Below are 21,221 nucleotides of genomic sequence, written 5' to 3'. Positions count from 1 at the left end.
AACCCAAAATTTATATTTTTATATAATAAAAACGAAGTGGTTGATTCAAGCTGAAATTTTAATAGCATCTAAATTATATTTATATAAAAATACTTAAAAAAAACCATACACTTTTGTTAATGTTAAATAACAACTAAACATTAAATAATGGGTATAGCTGGGTTAATATGGGAATTCTGCCCCCACGACTTTTTTGACTGATACTTAGGGAGACGATTTGATGTCGAACGAAAATAATTCACCTCAATTTTTAGCTCTTTAACAAACGGTATTTGAGAATTTCAAAAAAACCTGTTTTTTCAAATTACGTTTATTTTTATAGTAAAATTTGGAATTAATCACTGATAATTTTTTTCCCGGTTGTTGCCAGGCCAAAACATAAAAAAATCATATGGTCATGATTCTCAAACGGAAAGCCGATTTTTAACGAGGAAACGAAAATTATATTCTTTTTTTTTTACCTTTTTGAAATATGTCACTCACCAAAATTTGTCAGAAAATATCTTTTATACTCCTCTATACTCAGGAATTTTTTTGAATTTTTCGAAGAGGTAGAACAATTGAAAAAAAAATTAAAAACTTATTTTTTTCTGAAAATTTTACGTTTTAACAACTTTTTTTTTTTTTTTTTTTGCAAACAAATGTAATTGAGAATTTTAAGTAGAAAAAAAAGTTTCTACGTATTTTCCGACTAGAAATGGTTAATTGAGACCTATTGGGTCCTTATTGGGTTGCCCTATAGGGACCCCGCATAGGGATGTCACGCACCTATACCAGAAGATCCCACTAGGAAATCTCTGTCAAAAAAAAATACCAAAATAAGATAATTTTTATTAAATCCGAAATGTACTAGGAACCTTACTTAGAAGAAGTACACATGATTTATATTGATAAAACAATCCTGGTACTGCTGGGCTTGAACTTGCATCCTTTCGATTCAAAGTCTTCGATGCTATCCTTTGCGCTGATCCATGTATGTGAGAATTCGTTAGTAAATAGTATATTTATTATGATACCAAAATAACAGATGAAGAAACGAAAAATGATATTCGGAGTGTATAGAAAAATAAAAAAAGCTATCGTTAAAAAAAAAATTCTTATTTTTGCGGCCAAAATGGGATAACTCCTAAAAAAGGTGAAAAACATTTTTTATTTTAACAACGGGTTTTCTCACTTACGTCTCACTCAGAACCTAATTGAGAAAAATGACAATAATTTTGTTATTTTCACGTTAGGATTTCTTACGTAGTCCTCACTTAGGACCCGATTGGGAAATTCAATATAAATTATTTTATTTTTGTTTGGAATTTCCCGATTAGGTTCTGTTTGGGTCCTCATAAGGATTCCCCTTCTGGGAATGCCTCATTAGGACCCAATGAGTTCCGGATATATACACTGGACGATCCCAAAATAATTTATAGTCAGGTTATTAGTACTAAAAAAAATATAAGTTTGTTACAACGCAAAATTTTAAGAAAAAAATAAGTTTTTAATTTTTTTGGAATTGTTCTACCTATTTGAAAAATTCAAAAAAAATCCTGAGTATAGAGGAGTATAAAAGATATTTTCTGACGAATTTTGGTGAGTGACATATATCAAAAAGGCTAAAAAAAAAAGATTATAATTTTCGTTTCCTCGTTAAAAATCGGCTTTCCGTTTGAGAATCATGACCATATGATTTTTTTATGTTTTGGCCTGGCAACAACCGGGAAAAAAATTATCAGTGATTAATTCCAAATTTTACTATAAAAATAAACGTAATTTGAAAAAACAGGTTTTTTTGAAATTCTCAAATACCGTTTGTTAAAGAGCTAAAAATTGAGGTGAATTATTTTTATTCGACATCAAATCGTCTCCCTAAGTATCAGTCAAAAAAGTCGTGGGGGCAGAATTCCCATATTAACCCGGCTATACCCTTTCACATTAGCTGAAGTAAAAATCGCTATGAACAGTAATATATGGGGCATTTCACACCAATCATCGAGATCGTGGACCTGATCATTATTTGTTGACTCAATTACTTTAGATGTTATACTCTTTGTTGAAAGACATATCCACGATTTATTTGAAATTTTTATATCGCTTTTTCAAAAAGTTATGGATTTTTTAAAATTTTGGATAAAAAATATTTGAATGTGGCTGCGTATTAATTTACATTAAAAAATCGATCAAAATCTACTTTTTGTATAGAATAATCGATTCCAAGAATCGAAATGAACAGACTCGACGTGGGAATCGAAAATCGATTCTTTGATAGATCTTTTCATCCTTACGAACAAGCTTCCGAGTGTAGATGGCACTCTTTACTATCGTGAAGCTAAATTCACTGATTAGTCAGTAAATCGATTCAAAGCTACTGATCTATCAGTAAATTTTGTAACTACTGGAAAAATTAGTAACATTTTTATTGATTCAGTTTAAGACAGTACGATTTTTTTGATAAATTTACTGGTTTAAAAGTTATTCATAGTTGAAGTTAAACTTATAGTAAATTTATTTGAGTTTTTTTTACTTTGATCGCAAAATTATCATTATTTGAATAAACGTAAATTCTTTATTGCAAAAAATATTCAATTTTAACTGTGCTATCGAAAAAATTACTGTCAAAAATTCAGATAACTGAATAATAATGTGACTGTCGAGTTAACCGAGTCGAAATTTAAAACGTATCTGAGGCGTCTTAGCCGTTTAAAACGAATCTCAAGCGTCTCAGGCGTTTGAAGCGTATATTGAGCGTCTATGGCTTTTAAAGCTTGTCAAGCGACTCAGACGTTGTAAGCGTGATTAAAACGTTTCAGGCATTACAAAACAGATAAAACAAAATTCTTTTGTCAGAATTGCAGATTTCTTCCTGATACATGCAAAAATTAATAAATCTGGAAAGGTTGACCTTGCAGGCTTTTTTTAAAACTTCCCGCTATGTACGAGCTCAAAATACTCGAAAAATTATCTATTGAAAGTTTTGAACTCTTCATTGCGAAAAGTTAAAAAAGAATCAGACTGTCAGTTGACCCTCTTCGAGCTCGAAATTACTGTAGTGTGCCTTTGTCTTCGAAAAATAACGTTTTTTACCATTTTTTCTACAACGATATCTCTCGAACGAATTTACCGATTGAGACGTTTGAGGTGGCAATCAGCGCGTTTTATTGAGTTCTAGAGCTGATTGAATTTTAAAATCGATTTCTCAAGAAGTTTCTGAGAAATTTAAAAAAAACTGAGAAAAATTTTTTTTTTAGTTCTTTCGATAACGGCTTCTCTCGAACAAATGAACCGATTTTGATTTTTTTGGTGGCATTCGACGCGGCTTATAAAGTTTCAGAGCTGATTAGATTTTGGAATCAATCCATCGAGAAAATTAAAAGTTATCAAAAAAAAACATTTTTGAAAAAATTTTATTTCTGAAATATCTCCGAACGCACCCTACCGATTACGCTCATCTTGAAATTAGTCAAAATAGTTTCCTAGAGCCTTAAAACGTCAAGATTTGATAGAAATTCGATTTTCGAAAATCGAACCGAAACCAATAACTTCCCAAATTCTTGAATATTTACAATTTTCTTAGCGGGAAGTTAAGAAAAAAATAAAAATTCAATTTTTCTTGGTACGAAAAAAAATAAAATTTTAAAATAAATATTTTTTTTTACGCCCTTATTCCTTGTTATCGGTACCTTTTTCCAATATATGACCTAATGTCATCTTCCGCGCGATATTTGTGTAGAATTTTAATTGCTCTTAATAAAAAAAAGTAGTCTGTAATCTTGAAACGCTTGATTGAAATCAGAAATTCATTTCTGTCTGCAACCTTAAAATCTTAGGCAAATTGCAAAATACTATTTTCTTAAAAACGAGAAGATTTGTTTTTTTTTTTTTACAAAAAATCATCAAATTCATAAAATAAAGTGAATAATTGATTCAGAATAAAAAAAAAATTTTTTTGAAAATAGTTCAAATTTTAAAAAATTAATGTGGATCATCCCAACGTAAAATTGAGATGAAATATATGTGACGCCTATTTGTTCGTACTGTGATTGGTCAAATATATTATAAGTATGAAAATATATATAATTTCATACCAACATTCAGACGCACGCTTGCGTTTGCACGTTAAGTCTAGTACTCTATAAAACAAGCTGAGATTTAATGACATTACGGCTAATTTTTTTTTTTTAATCTCGAAAGTTTGTGTTGTATAGTTTTTTCGCTTTCATACTTCTTATAGTTAGGACTCATTGTTTGTATGAAAATTAGGGTGTTTCAAAAAAACCAACAATGTTTTTTTATGGTGTACAAAAATTAAAAGTATAACTAAAAATAAAAATTTTTGCATTAATCCGGGCTTTTTATAATGATATTAAGGTTTGCCTCAATCCATTTTTCTACTTTCCATTTAAATAACACGGGAAAAACTTTTTTTTTTTTTTATTATTTTCTAGCTCCCAAACTAATTAACGGATTTTTATGCATAATAAATTTTTTTGTAGGAAATTAAACGCTTCACAAAAAAAGTCTCTTATCATTTTTTGATAAATCCCACTGTTCAAAAGCGATTCAAGCCTTAATTCAAATTTATAGTAAATTTTTAGATTTTTTTACTTTTCCGGCGAAACTATCAGTCTTATCACAAAATGTGAGTAAACTTTTTGTAGATAATTTTATTCTTTACGAATTATTATAAATAAAATTTTTCAAAATTCCACATTGTTGACAAGTTATTTTTATTTCAATGTCTCTTTATTTCAAGCTCTTAAAAAAATAGATTTCTGATTGATTTTAAGAGCTTGACATTGAAATAAAAATAACTTGTCAACAATGTGAAATTTTGAAAAATTTTATTTATAATAATTCGTAAAGAATAAAATTATCTACAAAAAGTTTACTCACATTTTTTGATAAGACTGATAGTTTCGCCGGAAAAGTAAAAAAATCTCAAAATGTACTATAAATTTGAATTAAGGCTTAAATAACTTTTGAACAGTGGGATTTATCAAAAAATGATAAGTGACTTTTTTTGTAAAGCGTTCAATTTCCTACAAATAAATGTATCGTGCATAAAAATCCATTAATTAGTTTGGGAGCTAGAAAATTAAAAAAAAAAAAATTTTTCCCGTGTTATTTAAATGGAAAATAAAAAAATGGATTGAGGCACACCTTAATATCATTATTAAGAACCCGGATTGGTGCCAAAATTTCAATTCTTAGTTATACTTTCAATTTTTGTGCACCATAAAAAAAAAAAAAGTTGTTTGTTTTTTTGAAACACCTTAATTAACATGCATATATAAAGGTACGGAGGGTTGATAAGGTTAATGTTATATAAATAAACACGAGTCACAATACCTTACATAGGAAAGAGGACGGCAAAATAGGCCCCCTTTTATTTTAGCTTTTAGCAGATTTCTTATAGAGCCCATTGTACCCCAAATTTTAATTTTTCATTTTTGAAGAATAAATTGATTACAAACACATGGTAGAAAACCAGAAAAAGTAAAGGGGTAAAAAAAATCAAATATTAAATCGTTTTTACGGAAGGCTCATTTTGCCCCAAATTTCAAGATTTTTAATTTTCAAAAGACGCGTCAAATTAAAACAAAAAACATGGTACGGGACTAGAAAGAAGTAAAACAAGTAAGAACCAATGAGGACATAAGCCATTTTTTCTTAAGGGGCCCATTTTACCGATCGATTCCAAAAACTAATCAGCTCTTAACATCAAAAAACCACGTCGATCGCCGCTAGCCCGGTCGAAATCGATTGATTCGTTTGTGAGTTATCGTTGTCGAAAGAAAATTAATAAAAGTGTTTTTTTGGAATTACTTCGAAATTTCTCATTTGACCAATCTAAACTTAAAAATCCTTCATAAGGCTTCAAAAACTGCGTCGAATGCCGCTAACCGCGTGAAAATCGGTTCATTTATTCGATGGTTATTGCGGTTTGAAGATTCAAAAAATAGTGTTTTATTAAACCTCTATCAGACTATTGAGTTCAGAGAGCTGAAAATGACACGAAAATTATATTTTTGAGCTCGAAGAGCTCAAAAACGTAATAAGTGTAATTTTGAGTGTTTAAGTATGGAATAAGCAGGAAGTTGCAGGGATGGCCTCTCGGGTTAACCATTTTCCTAATTTTTTTTCGAATGGTCCATTATGCCCCATACGAGGGTGGCGCAAAAAAACCGACTATTTTTTTTTTTTCGATCTCGCATGAAAATTTGTTGGTTTACGATATTTTAAGAAGCCTCTCCAAAAATCAGCTCGATAAAAAATTTTCAAAAGATCGCTCACGAATTTTAAAAATATCAAAAATGATTTAAATTCGGATTTTTTATTTCCAAATTTTTTTTTTCTCGTGGCAACAATAGTTTATACTTGTAAAATCATGACTATGCTGAAAATTTCAGCCCATAATTTAAATATTTAAACAGCGCTCAGGAATGTTGAATATTACCTGATAATATGTAACTAATACTTTGAATTAATTTTTGTATTTCTTATAACTTAAGTATTGTGATGTCACCAAAATATAAATTTTGCATAACCAAAAATATACAGGACAGTCTTAAACAATAAAATTTGGTAAGTTTTGAATAAGCGAAAAAACCTACAAATTGAATTAAAAAATAAAAAAGTATGTAAATAACTTATTATTTCTATTTCTCGGGTTATGCTGTCATTCATTGTCATGCAAATTGATGGTAAAAAAATCGAGAAGCTTTATTATCAATATTCAAGGGTCGCTCGAAAACGTCCAAAAGACAGCACTCGAAAGCATTCAAAATTTTTGAGCGAGGTATAAGTACTTAAATTTTGGGCTTAAATTTTTAGCGTATTCATGACTTTACCAATATAAACTATTGCTGCCACGAGAAAGAAAAAAATTTGAAATAAAAATTCAAATTTTGAGTAATTTTGATATTTTCAAAATTCGTGAGCGACCTCTTGAAAATTTTTTATCGAGCTGATTTTTGGAGAGACTTCTTGAAACATCGTAAACTAACAAATTTTCATGCGAGATCGAAAAAAAAAAAAATGGTTGGTTTTTTCGTGCCACCCTAGCCCCATATATCACATACTGACCCGAAATATCATAAAAACATCATAGAGGTCATAACTTGGCGGAAAATGGAAAAAAAAATTTACCTAATACCCAGTACATGGCCTTTTTAATTTTAATCAGAATTAAAAAATTATTGAAAAGTTTTAAACACGCTCTTAACACCTGAGACATCTTAAACGCGCTTTCAACGTCTGAGACGCTTGAGATACGTTTTAAATTTCGACTCGGGTAAGTTCAAAATTTTGAAATTTATCGAGAAAAATATAACAGATTAAATAAACTTTTTAACATACTGATTAACTCTTTGTTTTATTGAACATTCTTTGGTGGCATTTGGAAATTATTTTTTATACTCACTCTTTGAAACTGAATTAATGAGATTCACTGCGAAATAGTGGATATGCACTGGAAACCAGCTATAAATATATCACTGATTGAATTAGTGGTATATTTATAGCATAGTAAATAGTAGCTATCCACTAATTATTTTAGTGAATAACATATTATTTTTTATTTTCGTCCTTAAGGTAGAGTATTAATATATTCTTCAGTCGATTGGACAGCTCTCTCCGCAGCATCATTCTCTCTAAATATGAAATAGTGGAAGCCACTGAAAAATAGTGTATAAACACTATTTTACAGCTGTAAGTATAAGGTAAAAGCCCCCATCATTGACAGGGCCCCTACTATTGCCAGCTTGTTTAATTTTAATAGTCATGTAAATTATTTAATTTATAATAACAATTTTGAATATTTTTTCAAAAATCTTTGATATCTGGAAAATCAATATAAAATTTGCTTTTAATGTAAAGTATAAAAAATTAGCCGAAAAAAATTTTCGTTTTCTCAAATAGGCCGAAACAGCTTGGATACTTGAAATTCCTTAACGTTTTTGTTACGAGTGTCCGTATTTTGAGTAGCGGATTTCTCGCTTTTTTTCTTATAAAATTCGAATAATTAAAATTATTATAAGTTTTACATAGACTAAATAAATATATAGCGATTAATTTATACCACATTGATTAAATATCCTTTAAAAAATTATAACGTTCTCTTCTATTTCACGCGTCCCACGGCAGAGTGTGGTTGGCGCTCAATAGCCGTTATGGCTCTCCGTTGGTTGAAAAACTGAAAAATAAAATAAAACCAGAAAACAAATGTCCCACCTGGAGATATCCTGAATCACCCTGGACTAGCTGCTCTGCTTAGGCTGGGTTAGACAACCTAGTTGGGCGCCAGTTCGTGTGCCCCACGAACAAATTAACTCGAAATAACACAACGGAGAAAAATGAAAATGAAAATAAAATGAATAACAGGATAGCGATTTCAGATTTTAGGAATTAGGATAGCAAGAAAAGATAGCAGTAATTAAAATAATAAAATTAAATAAATACCGGGTTGATGACTATTTGTTTTTTTAATTCTCAATTAATTAATTAGTTAAGCACGTATATCACATATTCACATAAAGAATAATTGAAAAATAATAATAGCTCACTGACAAAACAATAATAATAATAATAATAATAATAATAATAATAATAATAATAATAATAATAATAATAATAATAATAATAATAATAATATGCGTATATAAAATTAATTCAAACAATAATAATAATGCATAAACAATAAATGTCTTGGAAAACCAACGCACATATGGTAATAATTAATATTTCAATTGCACGTGAATATACGTAAATTCATTTAAATTATTTCCAGTAACACTTCCCAGTACATTCCACTGGTGAATTTACGGTATTTCAAAATAATAGTATTTGGACGCAAATAATAAAATAGATACCACCTATTGGGTATAATAATTATGACTGGTATTTATACCTTGATCACTCTCACGTGATAATTAAATAATAACTTGATGAGTCAAACTCAAATTAAATATAATAATAATTCACATTAACAATAATTAATAACTCAAATTAATAATACTCAATACGCAAATTAATAATAATTCACAATCAATATCCAGTTAAATAATAATTAATAACTCAAATTATTAATATTCAATACGCAAATTAATAATAATTCATAACTCAAAATGATAACCATTCATAATTCAAATTAATAATAAATGCTGAATGATTTCACTGACTGTATTTGTATTCACTGAGTATAATATTCATGCATTGCATCATATGCTTATGACCAGTTACTAATACTCAGAATTCCCTATCTCTCTCACTCTTATGCTATATACAAATGATCACCAACTCGGGAACCAAAATTACACGCCAATGTATTAGCCAAAAAGTACTTACAGTTTACGTATTATTCAACTCCCTTGGTTGCACGCTAATACGGTAAATGTATTTTCCTTTATGCGTTTTACCAAAATACTCAAATAATGCCAATGGGTTTATATTATCTACTCAAAATACCAAATGGCGACAAAATTATAATTATTTTAATGCAACAGAGCACACACGCTACTCTTACAGAGACTTTCCCACGTCTGACCATGGCAGCACGTGAATCTCACGCCGGCACCTAGGCCGACGCCATTTTGTCGTATATCTCACTTTACCCAAAATGGAGATATATAACTGTCGCATAGTATTTCTTTACAGTACCACCAACGTACTACATAACTGTGGCCGTGTAATTTATCAAGTTCCCGACGCTAAATGTCCAATTGTATTTTCATAATCAATTCTTAATATTATTTACCGGTAAATCAACCAATGATTTATTCATAAACTAGTAAATTTGTTTATAATAAATAAATCTACGGATGCCAACTGTTGCGTTGACGCGCATGCGCCAACCAATTCAAAATAATCATAAGCACATAAATGAAATGCGCAACCATTTCCCCCAGCGCTACAAAATCCAAATATATGCTCAAATTCATCAGTGAAATCTCCTGCTTCAAATACAATTTATACCTAAGAAATCAATAACTTATTATTAATACAATAATTAAATAAAATCTTACATGTAAACAAACAATAATTATAATACAATGTCATATGAGACGTGTGAGCAGCGTGTGCTGCCCTCTGTTGCTCACCGACCTGATGCGAGACTGCCGCGATATTAAAATATCGTGACAAAATAGTAGGTGTAAATAGTTGGTACATAAAAATTCAGTTGCGTTAACTAGCGACAAGCCAAAATGGAAGGTGCCTTAAGCTCCTTAACGCAAGTAATAACGTATTGTTGCCCGATGAAAAAAGTTTTCGTCTAATGATATGTGATTATATATGTTCATATATATGATCATGTACGATTATATTTAATCATGCATAATTATATATGGGGTCATATATGATTATATATAATTATATATGAGCCCATACATAATTAGATCTGATCATACCTGGCTGTTATAAGTCCATATATATGTCTATATATGATCAGATCTAATCATATATACACGTATATATGGGCTTATAACAGCCAGGTATGATCAGATCTAATTATGTATGGGGTCATATATAATTATATATATGAGCTTATATAATCATATATTATTAGACAAAAACTTTTTTCATTGGGAATATTTATAGGTTTATAGATAAATAGATTTGATTATATGTATCGAATGAATTCTATTCAGTGCAGCCAGATCGCGGACGAAAAGTTCCCCTTCCCAAGCACCGTTTAAGCTGTGAGTGATGCTAAAATGGTGCGAAGGAAAGGGAACTTTTCGTCCGCGATCTGGCTGCACTGATTCTATTTTAATTTATGTACAAAATCAAATTCATTATTAGGTGCATTATTTACGTTGGATGTATCGATTTGATTATTTGAGTTAAGTAATACCATAAACTTTTTTTTATTGTAAGTTCATAACAGACTAGAGGATCAGACTACAATCAGGCGATCACCAAAGTTAAGCAGCATCGGCGTAAGACATTGATTGGACGGGTGCCCTCGTAGTAACGTAGTGGTCAACGGATAGTAATTTTTTTTTTTATTTAAATTCAACCCATATTTAAATTGATGAAGACATTAAATTCTAATTAAATTACTTAATTAATAATTTAAAGATATTCTAAATGAGATTCTAAAAATAACTATATTCGTTCATGCATGATTATATATAATCAGATCTGGCCAATTTTTGGATCTGATCATATATGGGTGATTATACATGGTCAGACCTGGCCAATTTTTGGATCTGATCATATATAGACAATTATGCATGATCATATAAGAGTAAACAAAATCTTCTTTCATCGGGTGTTTATAGACTTTCCGATGAAGTGACAGCAAATAGTATTTTAAAAACGAATAAATTTAATAAAAATCACCAATTATTTTATTAGTAATAAGTTAAATATTTCTATTCTAATTCAACTGTAGTAATTCAAGGCAAGTAATAAAACATTGTAAATTTTTAAGCATTGGATACAAAATAACCTCACCTAAAAAATTTCAATTTACCATTTAATTACAACATAAAAGAATATTATTTATTAAAAATAGTTAACTATATTTAATAAAAATAACTTTAACTAATAAATAACATACGAACTAGATTTGACATTAAATGTGTATGTATATATATTTAGCGGTTAAAGGTAAAAATTAAATATAATAAAATAAATTCTTGAAACCAACTAATTATGTTAAATAAATGTTTTATTTAACCAATGTATTTAACACAGTAAAATTTAAGATTACAAAAGAAGAATGTTTGGATGCGTGTACGCAGTCCAGCGGTATAACTTATTGTGTCTCTACGAATGAGGTAGAGACGGAATATAGAAAAATCGATGTTCGGCGTAGATTACCGAAATTAATCGATCATAATTATTGTAGCAACACTACAGGACTCCTTTTGTTTCTTTTTTTTTTTTTTTTAAATTTAATACACGATAATTAAAGTAATGGAATATTTACAAATGATATGAATGAATAAATAAGTGAATGAATGAGTATAATACAGTGATGAATAGTTACTTTGCAAAAAAAAAACTTTTATGTAAAAAAAAAAAAATTAAATCGCGTAAATTTTTAAATATTAAACCAGACTCGTCGTTTTTGAGTATCGGTTGCTGCGTTATTCGGCTGGGAGTTTGTTATCGTCATCGTCGTGTCGATTGGATTCGCCTCGTAAATCGGCTTCAATCTGTCCACGGAAATAGCGATTTGTCGTCCACGAAATGTGACGATGAAGTATTTATCGTGTCGAGTTATTACACGATATGGACCTTCGTACGGCGCTAAGAAAGATGGTCCAACCTGGTCGTTTCGCTTCAGTACGTGACTGCAAGTACTAAGGTTACTGAAACAGAAAACAGAATGGTTGCCGTGACGCGAAATTCGGCAGGTGCCAATGAATTAAAATGACGTTTTAAGGTGTTGACAATGTGATGAAGTGTAGTTTTATTACTGGGAGTGAGTAACTCACTAGGTAAATGCATCGGCTCCCCGTACACTAATTCAGCCGGGGTCGTCTGGATGTCGTCTTTCCAAGCAGCACGTAAGCCAAGCAAAACGGCTTGTAATACGTCATACCATGATTCTTGATAATAGAAAAGTATTGCTTTTAGCTGACGATGTAAACGTTCGACGAGACTGTTGGCTTGCAGGTGATATGGTGTATACACCATACATTAAATTTCAAATCTAGTTCGTATGTTATTTATTAGTTAAAGTTATTTTTATTAAATATAGTTAACTATTTTTAATAAATAATATTCTTTTATGTATAGTATGTAGGTATTTTATTTTATACATTTTTAATAACGACTAGAATAACGACGATTCAAATTGCGGGCCTTGGTCCGAAGTTATGCGTTTCGGTACTCCGTGGCGTGAAATCCAGAGCAGCGATAGTGCATGTGCTATCGTCTCTGCAGTTCCACTGGATAACGGGACAGCCTCAGGAAACCTCGTGAATCGGTCGATGATCGTTGGGCATTGATTGAAGCCTCTTGACGTTTTTAAAGACACTAAGTCGATATGAATGTGCTCGAATCGTTCAGTTAGAGGTTCAAAGCTGGCAATTGGCGATGACACGTGTCTTTGAATTTTATTCTTCTGGCAATCAATGCAAGATTTCACCCATTCTCGGCAATCTTTATTAATCGACGGCCAGACGTATCGTTTAGAGATCAACTTAAGTGATCCCTTAATTCCGGGATGAGCTAGCGAGTGCAGTGAATTAAACACCTTCTTTCTTAACGGCTCTGGAACGTAAGGTCGCACCGTACCTAACGCAATGTCACAGTACAATGCTAAACCGTTGTCGAAATTGATTCGTCGAAGCTGCAACGCGGTTGTCTGTTGCAGCAGTTGTTAAAGCCCGAGATCTTGCTTCTGAACATCGGCGAGTTCTTCCTATTTAATGGTAGTAGACACTGCTTTGACTCGTGACAATGTGTCAGCGGCAATATTGTCGTTACCCGACACATGTCTAATGTCAGTCGTAAATGGACCGATGAAATCGAGTCGACGAAATTGCCAAGGCGATGCTCTTTCGGTGCACTGCTCATAAGCATGCCGAAGCGGCTTGTGATCAGTGTAGATCGAAACATGCCAGCCTTCGAATATGTGCCGAAAGTATTTTACAACCTCGTAGATGGCGTTCAACTCGCAATCGTACGTCGACAATTTTTGAATCAACGGGGACACTTTTCGACTGAAAAATGCCAGTGATTGCCAGTTGTTATCCACTTTTTGTTGCAATACGGCTCCAATACCGATTTCGGATGCATCGGTAAATATTGTCCAGTCAGCATCGATTTTAGGGTGTACCAATAAAGTAGCATCCGCTAGAGCTCGTTTAGCTGACTTAAAAGACTCTTGAAATTCTGTTGTCCAGTTGACTGGATGAGAGCCTTTGACTTTGGGTCCTTCCAAAATTTTGTTTAACGGTGCTAGAATTTCTGCAGCGTTATTGATGAACTTTTTGTAGAAATTCACTGTGCCGAGAAATCGACGAAGAGCTTTTACGGTGGTAGGAGGCTCGAAATTGACGATAGCCTCGACTTTTTCCGGTAACGGCTTAATTCCATCTTTGGTGATGACATGGCAAGAAATTTTACTTCTGGTAGACCAAACTGGCATTTCGGTACGCTAATTACCAATCCGTATTCACGGAGACGCTCGAACAATATTATTAGAGGGTCTATATGTTGCTTTTCGTCTGTTGATGCGATTAAGATATCGTCAACATATGGAAAAACGAAGTCAAGATCGCGAGTGATCTCATCAATAAATTGTTGAAACGTTTGAGCCGCATTTTTAAGCCCAAACGTCAGAAACCGGAACTCGAATAGTCCGAACGGTGAAATGATCGCCGTTTTCGACACGTCCTCCGGTGCGACAGGTATTTGTAAAAATGCCTTTGCAAAATCGACGACTGAAAATATATTTTTACCGTGTGAAAATGCAGCAAAGTCGTCAAGATAACGCAACGAGTATTTGTCGATCAGCATTCGATCGTTAAGCGGGCGATAATCACCGTACGGCCTCCATTCTCCGGACTTCTTCTGTGCCGAATGAAATGATGAAGCCTAGGCGCTGTTGGACGGTCTGCAAATACCTTCCTCAATTATTTTTCGGAACTCGGCTTGTGCAATTTTTAATTTAACTGGAGCCAGACGTCTTGCTTTGTACGAAACTGGCGGTCCAGGTGACGTTCGAACGTGATGCACCGTTGAATGTATTTTCAACGGCATCAGATCGTGTAATATAGGCAAATTCTCGTAATAATTCCATATACGCAGAATTACCATCGACTGCTTTCATATTTGTTTCTGCCGATGCTGTGTGAGAATTTCCGGGTGTCAATAAACCAGTGATGCCATCACAAAGGCACTTTACTAGTGTATGCAGATCCCGAAAATATTGCGAAGAATTCCGATCGCCAAGTCTCTCTCTGAGGAGGAGCTGAGTCATTCGCGCTTCTTTGGATCTCGTGAAGCATTTTATCAGTGCGATCTTGAGATCGTTGTAAGGAGTTGTCGTAGGAGATCGAAGAATTAACTGCTCGACTTCTGCGGCGACGCGAGTGTCAAGCAAGGGAATCACCAGGTCAAATTTGGCACGCTCTATTGTTACCTGGTGCGTTGAAACTTGCGCTTTGACCTGTGCAAACCATAATTTCGGGTTTTCCATACTAAAATGTGGTGCTTGAATATTCACGGCCATATTTGTTTTTATCGACTCAAACGACGACGATCCCGATAATTGAGATTTGAATGTGTCTTCGTCTGATGACTCGGATTTTATTTTCTTGTCGCTGTCGATTTCAGAGTCCGACTTCACCCGTCAACAATGTCTGTAATTCAGTACTGTGCTACGGAAAGATTTTCGATGACGCACGGCTCAGGAATGTGCAGCTGGTGTATCGCCTTAATCCTCTATGATATTTCTGGCAACGGAACGAAAATTATACGCGACACTGCACGAAAAATTAATTACAATTTTTTTATCACAGCGCGCGAAAAATTTTGTAACTATTTGATTCGCACTAAAGGTCCCTCGAATTAACACTGATGAGGCATAACGTCTATAAGATGCCCAGCAATGCATCAGCGGTGATAAAAGATAAAAAAAACTGCACAATGATAGAAAAATCACTGCACAAATTAACTCACAATCAAATTCACACAAAATTAACTATGAATATAAAAAAAAATCACGGCCTCGCCGATTAATTTTATAAATCACGGCCTCGCCGATTAATTTTATAAACTATGTAACGCACGTGTTCGACGCTTGCCTTAATAAGAGATCACGTCGGGGTCACCAATTTAGCGGTTAAAGGTAAAAATTAAATATAATAAAATAAAATATTTAAACCAACTAATTATGTTAAATAAACGTTTTATTTAACCAACGTATTTAACACAGTAAAATTTAAGATTACAAAAGAAGAATGTTTGGATGCGTGTACGCAGTCCAGCGGTATAACTTATTGTGTCTCTACGAATGAGGTAGAGACGGAATAAAGAAAAATCGATGTTCGGCGTAAATTGCCGAAATTAATCGATCGTAGTTACTGTAGCAACGCCACATATATATATATATATATATATATATATATATATATATATATATATATATATATATATATATATGAGACTGTTTAAAATTAGGGGACTACTTTTATTTTTTTGATGAACATTGAAAAATTGAAAGGGTATCTTAAAATATGGTGACAGTTAAAATTTGAGCTCTTAATATTAATATTTAGAGGTGGTTATTAATAATTTTCGATTTTTCATTTAGTAACATGGTAAAAAATACATAACTTCCGAAAAAATCAAGATACAAAAAACCTCTCCTCAAACATTTTGTAGCAAATTTACTGATCTACAAAAAAGGTCTTATATGATTTTTACATAAATTCAACCATTCACAAGATATCCGACGTCAAAGTTTAATAAAATTCGAAAAACTTGTTTTTGCTCGTTCTGAATTTTATACCATATCAACTAATGAGAATTCAGAAATTTTCGACATAGTTTTTTTATAGAAAATTGAATGCTCTACAAAAAAAGTCTCCTATCATTTTTTGATAAATCCATCTGTTCGAAAGTTATTAGAGCTCGAAGTAAAGTTGGAGATCTTTTTACTTTTACGGTGAAACTATCGGATTAATCATAAAATGGTAGAATCTTTTTTGTAGGCAATTTTATTTCTTACAAATTACCTCTGATAATTTTTTTTTAAATTCTGCATTCTCTTCTAGTTATTTCCATTTTAATGCCAAGCTCCTAAAAAAAGTGTTCAGATCGATTTTAAGAGATCGACATTAAAATGGAAATAACTAGAAGAGAATGCCGAATTCAAAAAAAATTTATCAGAGATAATTTGTAGGAAATAAAATTGCCTTCAAAAAAGATTCAATGATATTTTATGATTAGTCCGATAGTTTCACCGGAAGAGTGAAAAGATCTCTAAATTTACTCTAACTTGACTTCAAGCTCCAATAACTTTTGAACAGATGGATTTATAAAAAAATGATAAGAGACTTTTTTTGTAGAACATTCAATTTCTTATAAAAAAACAATATTGAGAATTTCTGAATTCTCATTAGTTGACGTGATATAAAATTCAGAACGAGCAAAAACAAGTTCTTTGAATTCTATCAAACTTTGACATCGGATATCTTGTGAATGGTGTGATGGTGGACCCGTTTATGCGGACCAAGTTTTGTTTTGTTTCTACTCTTATTACTAGTGACTTATACTACTATGATTTTCTTATTACTATTTGACTAATTACTATTGTGATTTTCTTTTTGACTATTATTAATTACTGATTTTTACTTATGACTATGATTTATAACTAGTATTACTATTATTATTATTACTTATGACTAAACCTAAACTATGGTATCCTACTTACTACTTGTACTTAAAAAAAACTATATCTCTTATTAACTATGACTAAATAACTACGTTACTTAATTACTACTTGTTTATTGTAATCTACTTAAATATTGGTATTATAACTATTATTTACTATTATTTCTATTAATATACTTAAACTATTGCTATAACTATAGTGGATTTATTTACTATGGCTGTGTCATATTATTACTAAGATTTTGTGTCATATTACATTGGTACGAGTGTATAGAATGGTAATATAAATACGCGCCGAGTGAAAATATTCTAAGTCCCGAGCCAGTAAATTTAAAGGAGAAGGAAAAAAATGTGAAAAATAATTCCATATGAATCTTTTAAAAGATTCAAGAGATTGAAAGGAATATAAAATAAGACAAAATATGAAAAATAATGTGAGAGAGTTTAATTTAACTTAGTATTTTAATCGCGTATTCTTTCATTCTCTCTCCGTTCGCTCGCGAGTGCGTAAGCCGTAAGGCTAACTTCTCCGTATTAGATGTTTACTCAAAGTCTTAAACACATTCCTTTTCCTTTCAAACCATTTTTATATTTCGTTAAATTATATTTTTTCAATTCTCACTGATATTAAATCACAAAAATTAGAAGAAATTCAATCTCTTGAATAATATTTCATCGTTGTTTTCTGCTTCCTTTGATTTTTGACGGTTGGACTTAGAATATTTTCTCGATCGCTACGCTTTAGAAAGCAACGCTAGAGGGCGATGAAATTTATCCTTTTCCGTATGTGTGACGGATGGCTCAAGTAATAAAAGCGCTCGTTAAAGCCCGTATTGGGCAACTTAGTCTCCCGAGACGTTCTCTAGAGGAAGACCATTCCCTGGACAACATCTGGAACTTCGACTACCCCGAGTCCGTCCGGACCAAGGTAAGCGAATTTTTTTTATTCTCGGGGAGATTTAAGGGTCCCCACTCTGAGGCCTTCTGCCAAGGGGTGGTAAAGCTAGCCGTGTAGGTGGGGGTTAGACGGAGACCATCCGCTTACCCTCAGAGAAGGGGAACTCGGGCAGGGCCGACGGGGAAGTCGACCAGACACCCCTGAAGCATCCGGGAGGGGGTAGACCCGCATTACTAGTCCGCGTAAGTTGGTGTGTGTGTGTGGGAATTGACCGCGTAACCGTGTGTACATATTTAAAATTTATAATAAACCGTGATTTAAACCGTGCGTAAATAATTGGTAGTAGAATAAGGGCTCGAAGCCTATGTAAAGGTGGTGATTTGAATAAAATTTAAAGTGTTATATTTAATAATGTCTGTCTTTTGAAACCCCTTTTGTTTTAACCCTGGACTCCGGCGAGCTAAACTGAACAAAAAGGGGTAGTTTTGTAAATTTTTCTAATTTTGTTTTCTGGAATTATATTGGCTATTCCCTTGCATTCAGATATTGTTTATCTATTTACTGATTTATCTTTTCTGGTTCTTGATGGTTCATTTTTTTCAAATTATTAAGTAATTAATAACTCTTAATTGACAAGCGAAATTTACCCAAGTTTTACCCGTTACAATGGTTGAATTTATGCAAAAATCATAAAAGACCTTTTTTGTAGATCAGTAAATTTGCTAAAAAATGTTTGGAGAGAGGTTTTTTGCATCTTGATTTTTTCGGAAGTTATGTATTTTTTACCGTGTTACTAAATGAAAAATCGAAAATTATCGAAAGCCACCTGTAAATATCAATTTTAAGAGCTCAAATTTTAACTGTCACCATAATTTAAGATACCCTTTCGATTTTTTAATGTTCATCAAAAAAATAAAAATAGACCCCTAATTTGAAACAGTCTAGTATATATATATATATATATATATATATATATATATATATATAGAAATTTTTTTTGTAAATGGTATTTTTGAACTCTACACAACCAATTATGATAGGTTATGACAAATTCCTTGAAAAATCGACCATGAGGAAAAATACAGTACCTAGATTTTTTAAAAAATCCTAAAAAGAGCACAAAACCACTCTGAAAACAATATGGTTCCATACTCTGATTAAAAGAAACGATTCGAAATGATTTGCAATGTTAAATGTCCATAAGAAGGGTGATTCAAAAGTATTCAAAGTATCCAAAAGCATTAAAAAGTATTGAAAGTTTTTTTTTTTTCAAATCGTTTTTTTTTAATGAGGGTTCTAACTCTGATTCCAGAGTGGTTTCAGAGTAGTTTTGAGATCACAAGGCATTAAATTACTTACTAATTTTAACTTGATTCTTTTTTCGCAGAGTCCTCTGAATTTTTCGTTTATGACCTAAAAAGAATTATCAGATCCATATAAGCCCTTAATATTCATATAAAACCGTGTCGCAAAGACAATACATTTCCCATTTGAATAACATGGGGTTTTGCGCATTTGGGATTCAATTTTTTTTCTCCTAAGCAAGTTAATATACAAAGATGAAATGCAAAGGTACGTATTTTTGTAGGAATTTAAACGCTCTATAAAAAAAGTCGCTAATGATTTTTTGATAAATTTACTGGTTTAATAGTTATTAAAGGTTGAAGTTAAACTTATAGTAATTTATTTGATTTTTTTACTTTGATCGCAAAATTATCATTATTTAAATAAACGTGAATTGCGTATTGCAAAAAATATTTAATTTTAACTGTGCTATCGAAAAAATTACTGTCAAAAATTCAGATAACTGAATAATAATGTGACTGTCGAGTTAAGTTCACAATTTTGAAATTTATCGAGAAAAATATAACAGATTAAATAAACTTCTTGCATACTGATTAACAGTTCGTTATATTGAATATCCTTTAGTAGTATTTGGAAACTTTTTCTTTTTTAATTTTCAAATAGCTAGAAGGAGTCAACTCCCTAAATCTTAAACAGAAACTATTCACTTTTTCACAGCTATAAATATACCAGGTGGTAAGGTAAAAGCCCCCATTATTGACACTATATGAGAGTCGACGAGCAATTAATTATTTTTATAATATTTCGAAGTAATAAAATTTATTCATTTTGCGTGTGATACTTCAATCGATGATTTTTATTACATGTTCCAATTAATTAACTAAATTATTATCATATATAATAGTAAATATATCAGTATGAAACTAATATGTGCGGGTATTATTGACGGGGCATAAAAATCGTAAACCCGATTATTGACATTCCATTGACCCCATTATTAACAGGCCTAATACGCAAGCGCAAATATATATATGCATTAATTAATTAATATAACGGGACTTAAGTCCACCTCCGCCGACCGGAGGCCGTTTTCTCGCCCTTTCGGGCATACACGCGTTGCGGAGTGTCCCCATTTACCACCCATACGACACTCTTCGTTGAAAATCGACCAAGAGTGGACGTTAACCGGAGGTATAATCAAAAACCCTCATGGCGCGTGGTATCTAACCACAGCCACCAGGAGTCCAACCTCTTTTGAGCCAAACACTGCTCCCATATCAGGAAATAGAGAGATTCTGGTCACAGTAGGCTTGGAAAAGCCCCCGTGGTACCAAACTCCCAGCTTTGGTCAAAATGCTTGCGTAGGATTAGTGGTGGGGTGCAAGTTCTTCCCATACTCTATGTAAAGGGCTTCCTGCACTTGTTTCTTTCGGGCTTCCAACAAGCAATTATCCGCTTGTTCATCCCCTGATAGCTGTTCTAGTATCCCCAAGCTATGCAACTCTAATTATTCAAGCCAAATCACAGTGGGTGAGGTGCTCGGGGGAAATATATATATATATATATATATATATATATATATTTATTATAAAACAGAAATTCAAGCATACGTTAATACGCCAAGATCTTTGCGCTACAAACTTCGTTCTCTATCTTTAAACTCCAGTCTCAA

This window comes from Microplitis demolitor, chromosome 5 (genome assembly GCF_026212275.2).
Source record: "Microplitis demolitor isolate Queensland-Clemson2020A chromosome 5, iyMicDemo2.1a, whole genome shotgun sequence".
Taxonomy (NCBI): domain Eukaryota; kingdom Metazoa; phylum Arthropoda; class Insecta; order Hymenoptera; family Braconidae; genus Microplitis; species Microplitis demolitor.
Note: the sequence above shows the minus strand (reverse complement) of the source record.